The 14,071-nt window shown below is 44.9% G+C and overlaps 2 protein-coding genes across 2 annotated transcripts in view; both read left to right on the forward strand.

Annotated features, from left to right (window-relative positions):
* The window catches only part of mtmr10 (myotubularin related protein 10), a 902,395-nt gene that overhangs the window by 508,118 nt on the left and 380,206 nt on the right, over positions 1–14,071 (forward strand). The window lies entirely within an intron of this gene.
* Positions 1–14,071, forward strand: part of cspg4 (chondroitin sulfate proteoglycan 4) — a 67,682-nt gene that overhangs the window by 34,088 nt on the left and 19,523 nt on the right. The gene's annotated exons all lie outside the window — the stretch shown is intronic.

Raw genomic sequence — 14,071 nt, forward strand, 5'->3', positions numbered from 1 at the left:
CCATGCACATTTGGGAAAATGTAGCTATTATAGATCGCAAGCCCTGGGCTGAGCCACTCAGTTTATTGCTAGTAAGTGCTGCTATTGTAGACAGGGATCATATTTATAATAAATTGTTAGTTATTACAAAACGCAATGTTCCAATAGTTGAACACTTGTGCACCCAGATGTGCCTGTTGAGTGAATAGATATCCTCATCTTGCAGGCTGCCCTGGTTCACGTTGAGTGAGTAGATATCCTCATCTTGCAGGCTGCCCTGATTCACATTGAGTGAGTAGATATCCTCATCTTGCAGGCTGCCCTGGACCACGTTGAGTGAGCAGATATCCTCATCCTGCAGGCTGCCCTGGACCACGTTGAGTGAGTAGATATCCTCATCTTGCAGGCTGCCCTGGACCACGTTGAGTGAGTAGATATCCTCATCTTGCAGGCTGCCCTGATTCACGTTGAGTGAGTAGATATCCTCATCCTGCAGATTGCCCTGATCCACTCAGAAAGAAACTGCTAATTAGCAGCAGAGAAAGTCAGAATTATTTGCTTGGATTTTTTTCTAATTAAATAGTTACCACCACATGGATCTAATTAGCTACATCTGCTTTGGATCAATGGTTGGTTTGAGAGTAGTTTATTACCAAAACTCCTAACCTATAGTTATTTTCAAAGTCTTTAAGAAATATTTTAAATTGCATCCTGTTTAAATGATAGAGGAAGGCCTGAGGGTGCCAATAAATTAAACAGTACCAGTCAGCATGCAATCTTGAGGCTGACAGTCTCCTGCAGTTTGGAAAAGATCTGTACTTTCTTGTGCTTATATCACTGTAATATGCATCCAAAGATTTGTTTTAGTTTCGGAAACAAAGTATTCGACTTGGCCATTTGATTTTACTTCTCCATTTGGTTTTATTATCGTCAACTAATTTGATTATTGGAGCCAATATTCTCATGTAAAGTTGACTAAAGAGCAGGTGAAGTGCCAGTTTAGACCTGAACCCTACAGCATACTGAAGGATGCCATGATGCTGACAATATGTGTATCATCGAGGTAGTGTTGCACTGAGCTTTACACAAATCATCAGATGGAAGAGATTTCAATGCACTATTTGAAGAACAGCTGGAGAGTCCTGTCTTGCAGTATTTTATTGTGGACAAGTGGATACAACTGTGACCACACTATAAAAATAATTTATAGGTTGATAAAGTGCTTTGTTATTATAAATCATTACATTAATTTCAATTATATTATATAAATATTCATTTCAGAATTCTAATGTTGTATGAATATCATAAAATACTGCCCATGTCATAGAGTCATGCACCACTGGAATGTCATTGAGTTATACTGTACAGAAATACCCTTGGCCCAACTTGTCAAGAGTTGAGTGTTTTATTGTCATGTGTCCCACAAGGGAACAATGACACTCTTTAGACACAAAATGCTGGAATAACTCAGCGGGGCAGACATGATCTCTGGAGAGAAAGAATGGGTGACGTTTCAATAATAATCAACAATCAACAAGACAAAAACGATGCCTCTCCTAGTCTATGTGCTTCTGAGCTTAATTGGAAGTTGTAGTGTTTAATAGCCTTCTGGTTGTTGGGAAGAGGCTGCTCATAAACCCAAACTTTACAATTTTTAGGCTCCTATACCTTCTTCCCAATGGCACAAATGATATGAGAGCTGAGCCAGAGTGGTGTGGGTCTCTGATGAAGCTGGCTGCCTTTTTGAGGCAGTGCCTCCTGTAGATCTCTTTGATGGTGGGGAGGTCAGTACCTGTGATGGACCTTCGATGGTGGGGAGGCCAGTACTGTGATGGACCTTCGATGGTGGGGAGGTCAGTTCTGTGATGGACCTTCGATGGTGGGGAGGTCAGTACCTGTGATGGACCTTCGATGGTGGGGAGGTCAGTTCTGTGATGGACCTTCGATAGTGGGGAGGACAGTACCTGTGATGGACCCTCGATGGTGGGGAGGCAAGTATTGTGATGAACCTTCAATGGTGGGGAGGTCAGTACTGTGATGGACCTTCGATAGTGGGGAGGTCAGTACCCATGATGGACTGGGCAGTGTTTACCTCTTTTTGCAATGCTTTTTATTCCTGAGCGTTGAAGTTTTCAACCAGGTCTGAAGATGCACTTGGTCAGCCCTGGGGATTTATCCACTTTAATGTTCTTTAGACTGCTGGCACTTCCCCTTTAGTCATTTGTTTGAGAGGGGAATTGCCACAGGGGACTCCTGCCTACCCCTCCTGGCATAATTTGGGTGATATGAGAATTTATACACATTCCTTTACTGATAGAAACCAATCAACATATAGAAGAATTAAAATTTTCAGCTCCTATTCCTTATTTTCTACTCTGCTTCACTTTTAACATTCCCACTGAGCAGTTCTTGTGTGTCCTTGTCAATCGAAAAGTAATTACCTAACTCTCTCATTCATATTCCCGGCACGTTATCTCTGAATTTTATCAACATTAATTAATTATACTTCAGTCTGTTGATCCAGGTTAATTAATTAACAAGCTAAATTGAATCCTCTCTTAGTCCTTGCGTCTCCAATTAAACCAATAAATAATGAATTGTTTGCTATCTTCCTTTGCCAATAACACACTGCGACACAAATCATCATTCTGGCAACTTCTCATGTAGATACTGAGACACTTTAGCTCCCTCACTCCGCTAACATTTTCCTTTCTATCTCACCTGAGTGTATTGAAGACACTGTACCAGGGCACAGGTTTTGTGTTGGAAGGTTTTGGAAGGAACTGCAGATGCTGGTTAAAACTGAAGATAGACACAAAATATTGGAGTAACTCAGCGGCACAGGCAGCATTTCGGGATAGAAGGAATGGGTGACGTTTCAGGTCGAGACCCTTCTTCAGACTGACATCGGGGGGGGGGGGGGGGGGGAAAGGAAGGATGCGGAGACAGTAGGCTTGTGGGAGAGCTGGGAAGGGGGAGGGGAAGGACAGAGAAAGCAAGAACTATCTGAAATTAGAAGTCAAGGTTCATACCGCTGGGGTGAAAACTACCAAGAAAAATATAAGGTGCTGTTCCTCCAATTTGCGCTGGGCCTCACTCTGACAATGGAGGAGGCCCAGGACAGAAAAGTCAGATTTGGAATGGGAGGGGTAGTTGAAGTGCTGAGCCACCGGGAGATCAGGTTGGTTAGTGCGAACTGAGAGGAGGTGTTGGGCAAAGCAATCTCCGAGCCTGCACTTGGTCTCGCCGATGTAGAGAATTTGACACCTGGAACAGCGGATGCAGTAGATGGGGTTGGAGGAGGCGCACGAGTTATTGCTTATGAACTCCTTCTTCGTGTCACTTCAACAATGATCATCAGGATCAATTAACTCAGGAGAAGTATCATCAGGTTCATACTCATCTTCACCAAACAGGCTCGCTTCCCTAGTGGCTGATAACAGTGGACAGGCTAGGAACCCAGCTTATTGTGGTGGTAGGTGAGAGGGTGGTGGTAGGTGACAAGGGGTGCGGGTGGTAGGCAGTGCACAGTGGGGCTGAGGTTGTGACCACAGTTACTCGTGGGCAGAGTGACGCTGCCTGACACCGCCATCTGGTGGTGATGTGACAAGATCCGACTCTCCTTTGCAACTGTTGTAGTCTGGTCCCAGAGAAGGTTAATACGTTTAGAAAATGAGCTTGTTTATTACTGAAATTCTTTTGTGGAAACATGATTCCATCTCAGAGGCACTACTTACTTGATTCCAGTCTTGGCCAATCCCCACCACTGTGAAAATATGGCCATTATTTTGTTTTTGTTTGAAGAGTAGGGCATGGCCTTACCCTGAATATTCATTACACATTAATGAGGTGAAATAGTTGTGCAGCTCTCTGGTTTGCTCACTGTAAAATCTGGAATTACTTTCATGGTTTTATCGCCTCTTATTTAAGCATGATGCAGGCAATCATCCCGGTAAAATAATCAGCTTCCTAAGACAAGACCAAAATTGGTGGAGTTGCAGACTGTGATGAGGGCTAACAAAATAAACAGTGGGATAGAGACCAACCACTGGAATGGCCAGAAAAATGGCAGATGGAGTTTAATCTGAGCAAGTGTGAGGTGGTGTACTTTGGGAGGTTGAATGCAAGGCAAAAGTATAAAGTTAATGGAAAGACCCAGCAAAGACCCATCGGGTGTATAGCGGGATCTTGGAGTCCAATCCCACAGCTTTTCTGATAGTGGCAACACAAGCTGATAGGGTGGTAAAGAAGGTGTATAGTAAATATGGTTTCATTTGTCGTGGCATTGAATATCAGTCAGGAAGTCATGAGAACAGCTTTTTTAGGAGTTTGGTTGGAGTATTGTGTGCAGTTCTTGACCCCTATTGCAAGAAGGATGTGGACGGTTTGGAAAGGGGTAGAACAGGTTTACCAGAATGCTAACAAAAGAACTGCAGAAGGTACACAAAATTGCTGGGGAAACTCAGCGGGTGCAGCAGCATCTATGGAGCGAAGGAAATAGGCGACGTTTCGGGCCGAAACCCTTCTTCAGACTGATGGGGGGTGGGGGAAAGAAAGAAGGAAAAGGGGAGGAGGAGGAGGAGCCCGAGGGCGGGCGGATGGGAGGGTGGGAGGAGACAGCTAGAGGGTTAAGGAAGGGGAGGAGACAGCAGATGCTGGTTTACAAATAAAAGCACAAAATGCTGGAGCAGCTGAAGTAGTCTGGAGTGAACTGAAGACAGTAGTCCGAAGGATCCCTGACCTGAAATGTCACCTATCCATGTTCTCCAGAGGTGCTCCTGATCTGCTTATTCCAGCATTTAATGCTTTGTTTATTGGAATGTTGCCTGGATTGGTAGGGATTAGCTATAAAGAGAGGTTGGTAAAATGTGGATTGGTTTCTCTGCTACTGGTGGCTGAGTGGAGAGCTGATAAAAACAAATTATGTCAAGCACAGATAGAGTAGACAGTCAGCACCTTTTTCCCAGTGTGGAAATTTCAAAGAGTTGAGGGCATAGGTTCAAGGTGAGTGGGACAAAGTTTAAAGGAGACGTGCAGGACATATGGATATGCAGGGAACGGAGGGATATGGATCACATGCAGGTAGAGGATTCAGCATCATGCTCAGCAATGTATGTTGTGGGCAGAAGGGCTTGTCCCATGATGCACATACGTTCTATGTTTATTATTTAGCTCTAATATTTTATTGGATGCTGTGGGGCCAGAAGCTCAGCTCTTTGATGGCTGTAGATTTTACAGCAGATTGATCCCAGTAATCGGTGTGAAACACACTGCCGCCCACCCTCTTGTACCTCAACCACTGTCTGAGAGATGCCGTCAGGATTGAGCTCTCAGTAGTGAGTGTGAGAAGCAAGAGGGGAGGTGAGATTGATGGTACGTCAAGTTAACATGTTGACTAAGTAACACAGTTCACTAAATAATAGTTCATTAACCAGCATTGTTCATTAACATTTCATTAATCAAAACATAGAAACATAAAAAAATAGGTGCCGGAATAGGCCATTCGGCCCTTCGAACCCGCACCTCCATTCAATATGATCATGGCTGATCATCTAAAATCAGTACCCCATTCTTGTTTTATCCCCATATCCCCTTGATTCCTTTAGCCCTAAGAACTAAAACTGTTCATGAACCGACACACCTCACTAATACAGTTGACCAACAGAGTTCACTCACTCTGAAGTTTCCACTTCCTACCTCTATCACTGCCAGCAGGGCTGCTGAACAGCTGTGCAGACCCAAGCAGATAAACCGAGCTGAATCTTTAATCCAAGGATCCTTGCGGATTTGAGGTTGAGAATAACAGGAATGCTGGCACAAGTACTGAACACAGGGAAGTGACTGGGGACATAGGGAGAACAGATGTTACTCCTGTAGTTAAATAGTGGCAAAGATTACCTGCAAACTCTAGCAAGTTTGACATTTGTCGTGCAAAACTTACAGAAACTCTTATTCATAAAATCATTTGAGAATCCGGAGAATAAATAGTCATAAACTAGAGATTGTGGTGATTGAACAACAAAAAAAACTGCAGTTGCTAACAATCTGAATTTAAAGCAGGAAAGAATGATCTGTTGTTTACCTGCATGTTCTGCTTTCAGTTTTACTTCATTGTGATCTTGTCAATGACATTGTTCTTAGTATTAGTTTATTATTGACACATGTACTGAGATAGTGAAAACCTAGCTTTGCATGCTTTCCAAGCAAATCACAATCTTACTTTGTGGATGTGATGGAGTAATGAATGCGAAGTGTTTATAATTCAAGATGAGCTTTAAACAATTTCCCCTGGAAATAAACAACATGGGAACAATTGGTGTTGCTCAGCATCTTTACAGCATGCTGGACCTAGATGTCAGGCAGAGCTGCATCACTAAGTGGCAGGGGGGGGGGGGGGGGGGCTAAAACAAAGATGAACAGAATAAGAAACATCAACATCTGGGAACAGGTGACGGGGAAATCTGCTGCCGAGAAATAGGTCATGCCCTCGGGTGTGGAGAGAGAAAACCATGACGACTGGAATGGAAAGAGACGCTAGGAAACAGAGAGAGAATTAGCTTCTGATTGGCAGCCTTGCTCTGTATACAGTCAAGAAATTGCGATGTTGAGATGTGTTAAAAGGTCATTATTATCGTGAAGGTGATCTTTCACCTTGTATTACACTGTGTGACTACGCTGTGTACAGCTCCAGCAGGCACAGTTCATAAAGTAAGGGTTGTGCAGTTGCTGACAAGATAACGGTAATAACAAGAAGAGAACTGAGGGGTGGAGCAATTGAATGATGAGAAGCAATTCTGCAAACTCAGCATGATCTCGCTGGAGAAGGAAAGGTTGAGAGTTAAGATGGCGCCCATCCCAGGCGATTATTTGCGTACTAGCCACAGAAGCAGATCTACAATCACATATTGCAACCACTCCGCACTCTTAAATCTCTATTCCTATGTATATGCTGTAAATGGCTCGCTGGCTCGATAGCACGCAACAAAAGCTTTTTACTGTACCTCGGTACATGTAACAATAAACACAACTGACAGAGTAAAATTCCAAAGAGGCCATACCATGTAGACTGTGAGGAATTGTTCACCTTGTGCACAGCCTCAAGGACGTGTGAAGGGGATAAAATGAAGTGATCTGTGGACACATGTTCATTGAGTAGTCAGCCTATGGGATGCATTCTTGGGGAATAGTGGAAGCAGACAGCGCTGATTCCATCAACTTAAATAGGTATATTTAGGAAAGTCATATTTCGGAATAGAAACATAGAAACATAGAAATTAGGTGCAGGTGTAGGCCATTCGGCCCTTCGAGCCTGCACCGCCATTCAATATGATCATGGCTGATCATCCAACTCAGTATCCCATACCTGCCTTCTCTCCATACCCTCTGATCCCCTTAGCCACAAGGGCCACATCTAACTCTCTCTTAAATATAGCCAATGAACTGGCCTCTACTACCCTCTGTGGCAGAGAGTTCCAGAGATTCACCACTCTCTGTGTGAAAAAAGTTCTTCTCATCTCGGTTTTAAAGGATTTCCTCCTTATCCTTAAGCTGTGACCCCTTGTCCTGGACTTCCCCAACATCGGGAGCAATCTTCCTGCATCTAGCCTGTCCAACCCCTTAAGAATTTTATAAGTTTCTATAAGATCCCCTCTCAATCTCCTAAATTCTAGAGAGTATAAACCAAGTCTATCTAGTCTTTATTCATAGGACAGTCCTGACATCCCAGGAATCAGTCTGATGAACCTTCTCTGCACTCCCTCTATGGCAATAATGTCCTTCCTCAGATTTGGAGACCAAAACTGTACGCAATACTCCAGGTGTGGTCTCACCAAGACCCTGTACAACTGTAGTAGAACCTCCCTGCTCCTATACTCAAATCCTTTTGCTATGAAAGCTAACATACCATTCGCTTTCTTCACTGCCTGCTGCACCTGCATGCCTACTTTCAATGACTGGTGTACCATGACACCCAGGTCTCGCTGCATCTCCCCTTTTCCTAGTCGGCCACCATTTAGATAATAGTCTGCTTTCCTGTTTTTGCCACCAAAATGGATAACCTCACATTTATCCACATTATACTGCATCTGCCAAACATTTGCCCACTCACCCAGCTTATCCAAGTCACCTTGCAGTCTCCTAGCATCCTCCTCACAGCTAACACTGCCCCCCAGCTTAGTGTCATCCGCAAACTTGGAGATATTGCCTTCAATTCCCTCATCCAGATCATTAATATATATTGTAAATAGCTGAGGTCCCAGCACTGAGCCTTGCGGTACCCCACTAGTCACTGCCTGCCATTGTGAAAAGGACCCGTTTACTCCTACTCTTTGCTTCCTGTTTGCCAGCCAGTTCTCTAGCCACATCAATACTGAACCCCCAATGCCGTGTGCTTTAAGTTTGTATACTAATCTCTTATGTGGGACCTTGTCGAAAGCCTTCTGGAAGTCCAGATACACCACATCCACTGGTTCTCCCCTATCCAAGCTACTAGTTACATCCTCGAAAAATTCTATAAGATTCGTCAGACATGACTTACCTTTTGTAAATCCATGCTGACTTTGTCCAATGATTTCACCACTTTCCAAATGTGCTGCTATCCCATCTTTAATAACTGACTCTAGCAGTTTCCCCACTACCGATGTTAGGTTTGCTACCCGCCAATCCTCAGGAACTACTCCAGAATCTAAAGAGTTTTGAAAGATTATTACTAATGCAGCCACTATTTCTGGAGCTACTTCCTCAAGTACTCTGGGATGCAGCCTATCTGGCCCTGGGGATTTATCGGCCTTTAATCCATTCAATTTACCCAACACCACTTCCCGGCTAACCTGGATTTCACTCAATTCCTCCAACTCCTTTGACCCGCGGTCCCCTGCTATTTCCGGCAGATTATTTATGTCTTCCTTAGTGAAGACGGAACCAAAGTAGTTATTCAATTGGTCCGCCATATCCTTGTTCCCCATGATCAACTCACCTGTTTCTGACTGCAAGGGACCTACATTTGTTTTAACTAATCTCTTTCTTTTCACATATCTATAAAAACTTTGGCAGTCAGTTTTTATGTTCCCTGCCAGTTTTCTTTCATAATCTATTTTTCCTTTCCTAATTAAGCCCTTTGTCCTCCTCTGCTGGTCTCTGAATTTCTCCCAGTCCTCCGGTATGCTGCTTTTTCTGGCTAATTTGTCCGCATCATCCTTCGCTTTGATACTATCCCTGATTTCCCTTGTTATCCACGGATATACTACCTTCCCTGATTTATTCTTTTGCCAAACTGGGATGAACAATTTTTGTAGTTCATCCATGCAGTCTTTAAATGTCTTCCATTGCATATCCACCGTCAACCCTTTTAGAATTAATTGCCAGTCAATCGTGGCCAATTCACGTCTCATACCCTCAAAGTTACCTTTCTTTAAGTTCAGAACCATTGTTTCTGAATTAACAATGTCACTCTCCATCCTAATGAAGAACTCAACCATATTATGGTCACTCTTGCCCAAGGGGGCACGTACAACAAGACTGCTAACTAACCCTTCCTCATTACTCAATACCCAGTCTAAAATAGCCTGCTCTCTCGTTGGTTCCTCTACATGTTGATTTAGATAACTATCCCGCATGCATTCCAAGAAATCCTCTTCCTCAGCACCCCTGCCAATTTGATTCACCCAATCTATATGTAGATTGAAGTCACCCATTATAACGGTTTTGCCTTTGTCGCACGCATTTCTAATTTCCTGTTTGATACCATCTCCAACTTCACTACTACTGTTAGGTGGCCTGTACACAACACCCACCAGCGTTTTATGCCCCTTAGTGTTTCGCAGCTCTACCCATACCGATTCCACATCCTCCAAACTAATGTCCTTCCTTTCCATTGCGTTAATCTCCTCTCTAATCAGCAACGCTACCCCCACCTCCTTTTCCTTTCTCTCTATCCCTCCTGAATATTGAATATCCCTGGATGTTCAGCTCCCAGCCTTGGTCACCCTGGAGCCATGTCTCCGTGATCCCAACTATATCATAGTCATTAATAGCTATCTGCACATTCAACTCATCCACCTTATTACGAATGCTCCTTGCATTGAGACACAAAGCCTTCAGGCTTGTTTTTACAGGAATGCTGTACTTGAGAAGTTTGAGAGGGGTTTAACCAGCTGAAAGGAATGGTTGACTTTGGATTAATGTTTCCAAACTTTTGGGTCACTATAATTTCCTTTGGTAAAGTGTAGACCAGTTATAGAATAATTAATAGAGATCGATTGCTATCAGTCACTGGTGTTAAATCTTATGGTGATTAGAAGTGAATTAGGTCAACGCTGGTCTTGTCAGAGAGCAGATCCCTTGTTACCTCAGTAACTGTGTTTCTGAATGTGGGGCCTTTACTCGGCTGCTCTGAGACGGAAAGGTATGAGGGAGATAGCGCTGAAGATAAATGCTGGAGCAGGCATCTGGATTCAGCACAGGGACTGTGACACCAGAGGAAAGACGGGCAAACAGTTTGGATTCAATGTCTACACTGTGTGGAGACCACGCAAAACATTGTCTCCAGAGAGGTGAGGGAGGCAATACTGAGAATAGCTTCAGACAGAATGTGGTATTTGGGAGCGGGGGAGACTGAGATACTGAAAGAGGCAGCAGAGTGTTTGCTGATCAAGTACTCTATAACTTTTTTTAAGTAGGAGGTCCCATGAGTGAATTCCTGAGGGGTGACATTAGTGTTCAGATATAGAAGCAGAAATGTTTGATATTGTACAGTGCAGTGGTTCGACAGCTGCGTTAGCTGGGGCTGCAGCTTCTATTAAAGTGGTACTCAGGAGAAACAGATGGAAGAATGTGCTCTGGGTCCCAGTCCATCACGTGAGTTTCAAGTTACTTCAAGATTGAACTGCTGATAATGATTCCTGAGCCACATTTTCCACACAGTTAGTTCCAACCAGCGATTAAGTGTGCTCTTTCGCCAAGGTTCACTCTTACTGGATACAGCCCATCCAGGGCCAATCTGAAAAAGGGAATTAGGAATGCTAAACTCAATCACAAACGGCGGATTGAGGAGCATTTCCAAAACAACTCCGACCCCAGGCGCATGTGGCAAGGAATCAAATCCATTGCCGATTACCAGAAAGTTAACACCCCCCCCCCCCCCCCCCCAGACAACGCCTCCCTTCCTGACGAGCTAAACCATTTCTATGCTCGCTTTGACTGGGACAACAAAACTCCAGCCATCAAAGTTGCTCCACCCCCGAATGAACAACCCCTCAGTATCTCCACCTCTGCTGTACAAGATGCACTGAGCAAGGTGAATGAGCACAAAGCTGCCGGCCCCGATGGCATCCCCGGGCGGGTGCTCAGGGCATATGCTGGACAACTATCCCTGGTCTTCACTGACATTTTCAATCTGTCACTGGCCCAGGGTGTTGTCCCCACTTGCCTCAAGACATCAACCATCGTGCCAGTGCCCAAATAGTCAGCTACAGGGAGTCTCAACGACTTCCGCCCAGTGGCACTCACCCCTGTCATTGCAAAGTGCTTTGAGCAGCTGATCTTGGCTCACCTCAAAGCCAGCCTCCCCCCCACACTGGACCCCCATCAGTTTGCCTACCGGACCAACAGGTCTACAAAGGATGCCATATCGGCGGCCCTACACTCTGCCCTGACCCACCTGGACAGCAATAACACCTACATCAGGATGCTGTTCATTGATTTCAGCTCCGCATTTAACACTGTCATCCCCGCCAGCTTGATCACCAAACTCAGCGGGCTTGGCATCTCCACCTCCCTCTGCAATTGGACACTGGATTTCATCACCAACAGACCACAGTCTGTTAGGGTCAACAACCTCACCTCCTCCACTATAACACCGCGTGCCACAGGGCTGTGTGCTCAGCCCTCTCCTCTACTCCCTCTTCACCCGTGACTGCATCCCTAAGAATGGCTCCAACGCCATCATTAAATTTGCCGACGACACCACGGTGGTAGGACTGATCAGTGACAACGACGAGTCAGCCTACAGGGATGAGGTCCAGCACCTGACAACCTGGTGTGCCAACAATAACCTCGTCCTCAACTCCAAGAAGACGAAGGAAATTATTGTTGACTTCAGGAAGATCAGAGGGGGCAGACATACCCCCATCCATATAAACGGGACTGAGGTGGAGCGCGTCTCCAACTACAAATTCCTCGGGATACACATCTCGGAGGATCTGTCCTGGTCCCTCAACACCTCCAAGCTGATCAAAAAGGCGCAGCAGCGCCTTTACTTCCTGAGGAGGCTCAAGAAAGCCCACCTGTCCCCCCAGATTCTGACCAACTTTTACCGCTGTACCATCGAAAGCATCCTGACCACCTGCTTCACGGTATGGTACAGCAGTTGCACCGTAGCAGACAGGAAGGCACTACAACGGGTGGTGAAAACCGCTCAGTACATCATCGGTGCCCCGCTCCCTGCCATGGATGCCCTCCACCGAAAACGGTGTCTGAGACGGGCCGGGAAGATCATCAAAGACCCCTCCCACCCCAACCATGGACTGTTTGCCCTTCTCCCATCAGGGAGGCGGTACAGGAGCCTCAGGTCTCGTACTAGTAGGATGAGGAACAGCTTCTACAACAACACTATCACACTGCTGAACTCGGAGTCCCGCCGATAGATTTCTCCAGTCTCTCCGTCCACATTGTTTGCTTATTCTGTATTTTTATTTCTATATTGCACTATTACTACGGATTGACGCTAAACTGCATTTCGTTGTACCCATACTTGTATTTGTGCAATGACATTAAAGTTGAATTGAATTGAATTGAATAGCCATGTGTGAAGTCACTCACTCCACGCTGTGAAGGGGAGATTGTAAATTAGCTGGAAGCCAAGCTGATCCAACGAGATCTAAGCAAAAAAATCATTCTCTTAGACACTCCCTACGTATTGAGGATGAGTTCCCTCCACTCCAGATCAGGCCAGTGAGGATGGGCAGGCTATTCCACAGCTCAGACAGGAGATGCTGAATGGGGCTAATTTAAAAACCATGTATTCTACCTCTTCACGGTGTATTCCCTCAGCATTCTCCTGCTTTGTGATCATTGCCTTTCCAAATGCTTCTATCCATCTTCATCAGTTGCAGGCCTGGGATAGATCAGAACACCACAGGAACATGCCCATTAGCCTATAACTAGACTAATGGGCACACGGGAGGGCTGGTCCCCCAATGCAAAATGCCACTTCTCCACCAATTCCAAAATAGGTGGCCAATTGGGGGGGGGGGGGAGTTCTGGAGCACTAGCATGGGTGTTGTGTGTTAAGTCAAGCACAGGGCAGGTGGGGCCAACCAACAATACAATCCATTTGCTTTCATTTCAGGTGAGGTCAAGCAAAGCAAAGCAAAAGCAAAAGCACAGGGCAGGCCAAACAACTCATTTCACTTCATTAAGGGCTAACAAATCATTTATTGCAAGCACATTAAGGGTTAACAAATCATCATTAATTGCAAGCACATTGCTGGCTAACAAATCATTTTTTGCAAGCGCATTAAGGGTTAACAAAGCATTCATTGCAAGCACATTGCTGGCTAACAAATCATTTATTGCAAGCACATAAAGGGTTAACCACATAAGCACTTAAGCACATAACCACGTAAAGGGTAGACTCACAGTTCAGTAGATTCACAGCCGAATCAGAGTTGTGACCTCTCCCTCGCGATCTTTCAGAGTGACTGACTCACATCCAGGCATCCAGGGTTTTATAGTCCTGCCCTCCCACCGGAAGTGGTGTTACCTTCATCATGGTGATTGACAGGCGAGAGGACCAATCAGCTGATCTCAAGATTTTTTAAACACTCATAACTTTTTTATTTTCATCGATCGGAAAACTCCTCAAGACTGCCTCAGCGGAGGAGGACTGTGAGTAAGATGACCAAAAACCATAGCGATATAGGGTAGCATTTTTTCTAAAATCAATGTACAGCACATACAGGAAGTGGTCAAGATGAGACTTTTAATTATGTAGATGTCTGTGCAAGACCAGTTCTTATCTTCCTGCACACAATCCACATGATTCATTTCCCTGCATGTCCATGTGCCAATTCAAAAGCTTCTTAAAAGCCACTGG

The sequence above is a fragment of the Amblyraja radiata genome, chromosome X (genome assembly GCF_010909765.2).
Source record: "Amblyraja radiata isolate CabotCenter1 chromosome X, sAmbRad1.1.pri, whole genome shotgun sequence".
Taxonomy (NCBI): Eukaryota; Metazoa; Chordata; class Chondrichthyes; order Rajiformes; family Rajidae; genus Amblyraja; species Amblyraja radiata.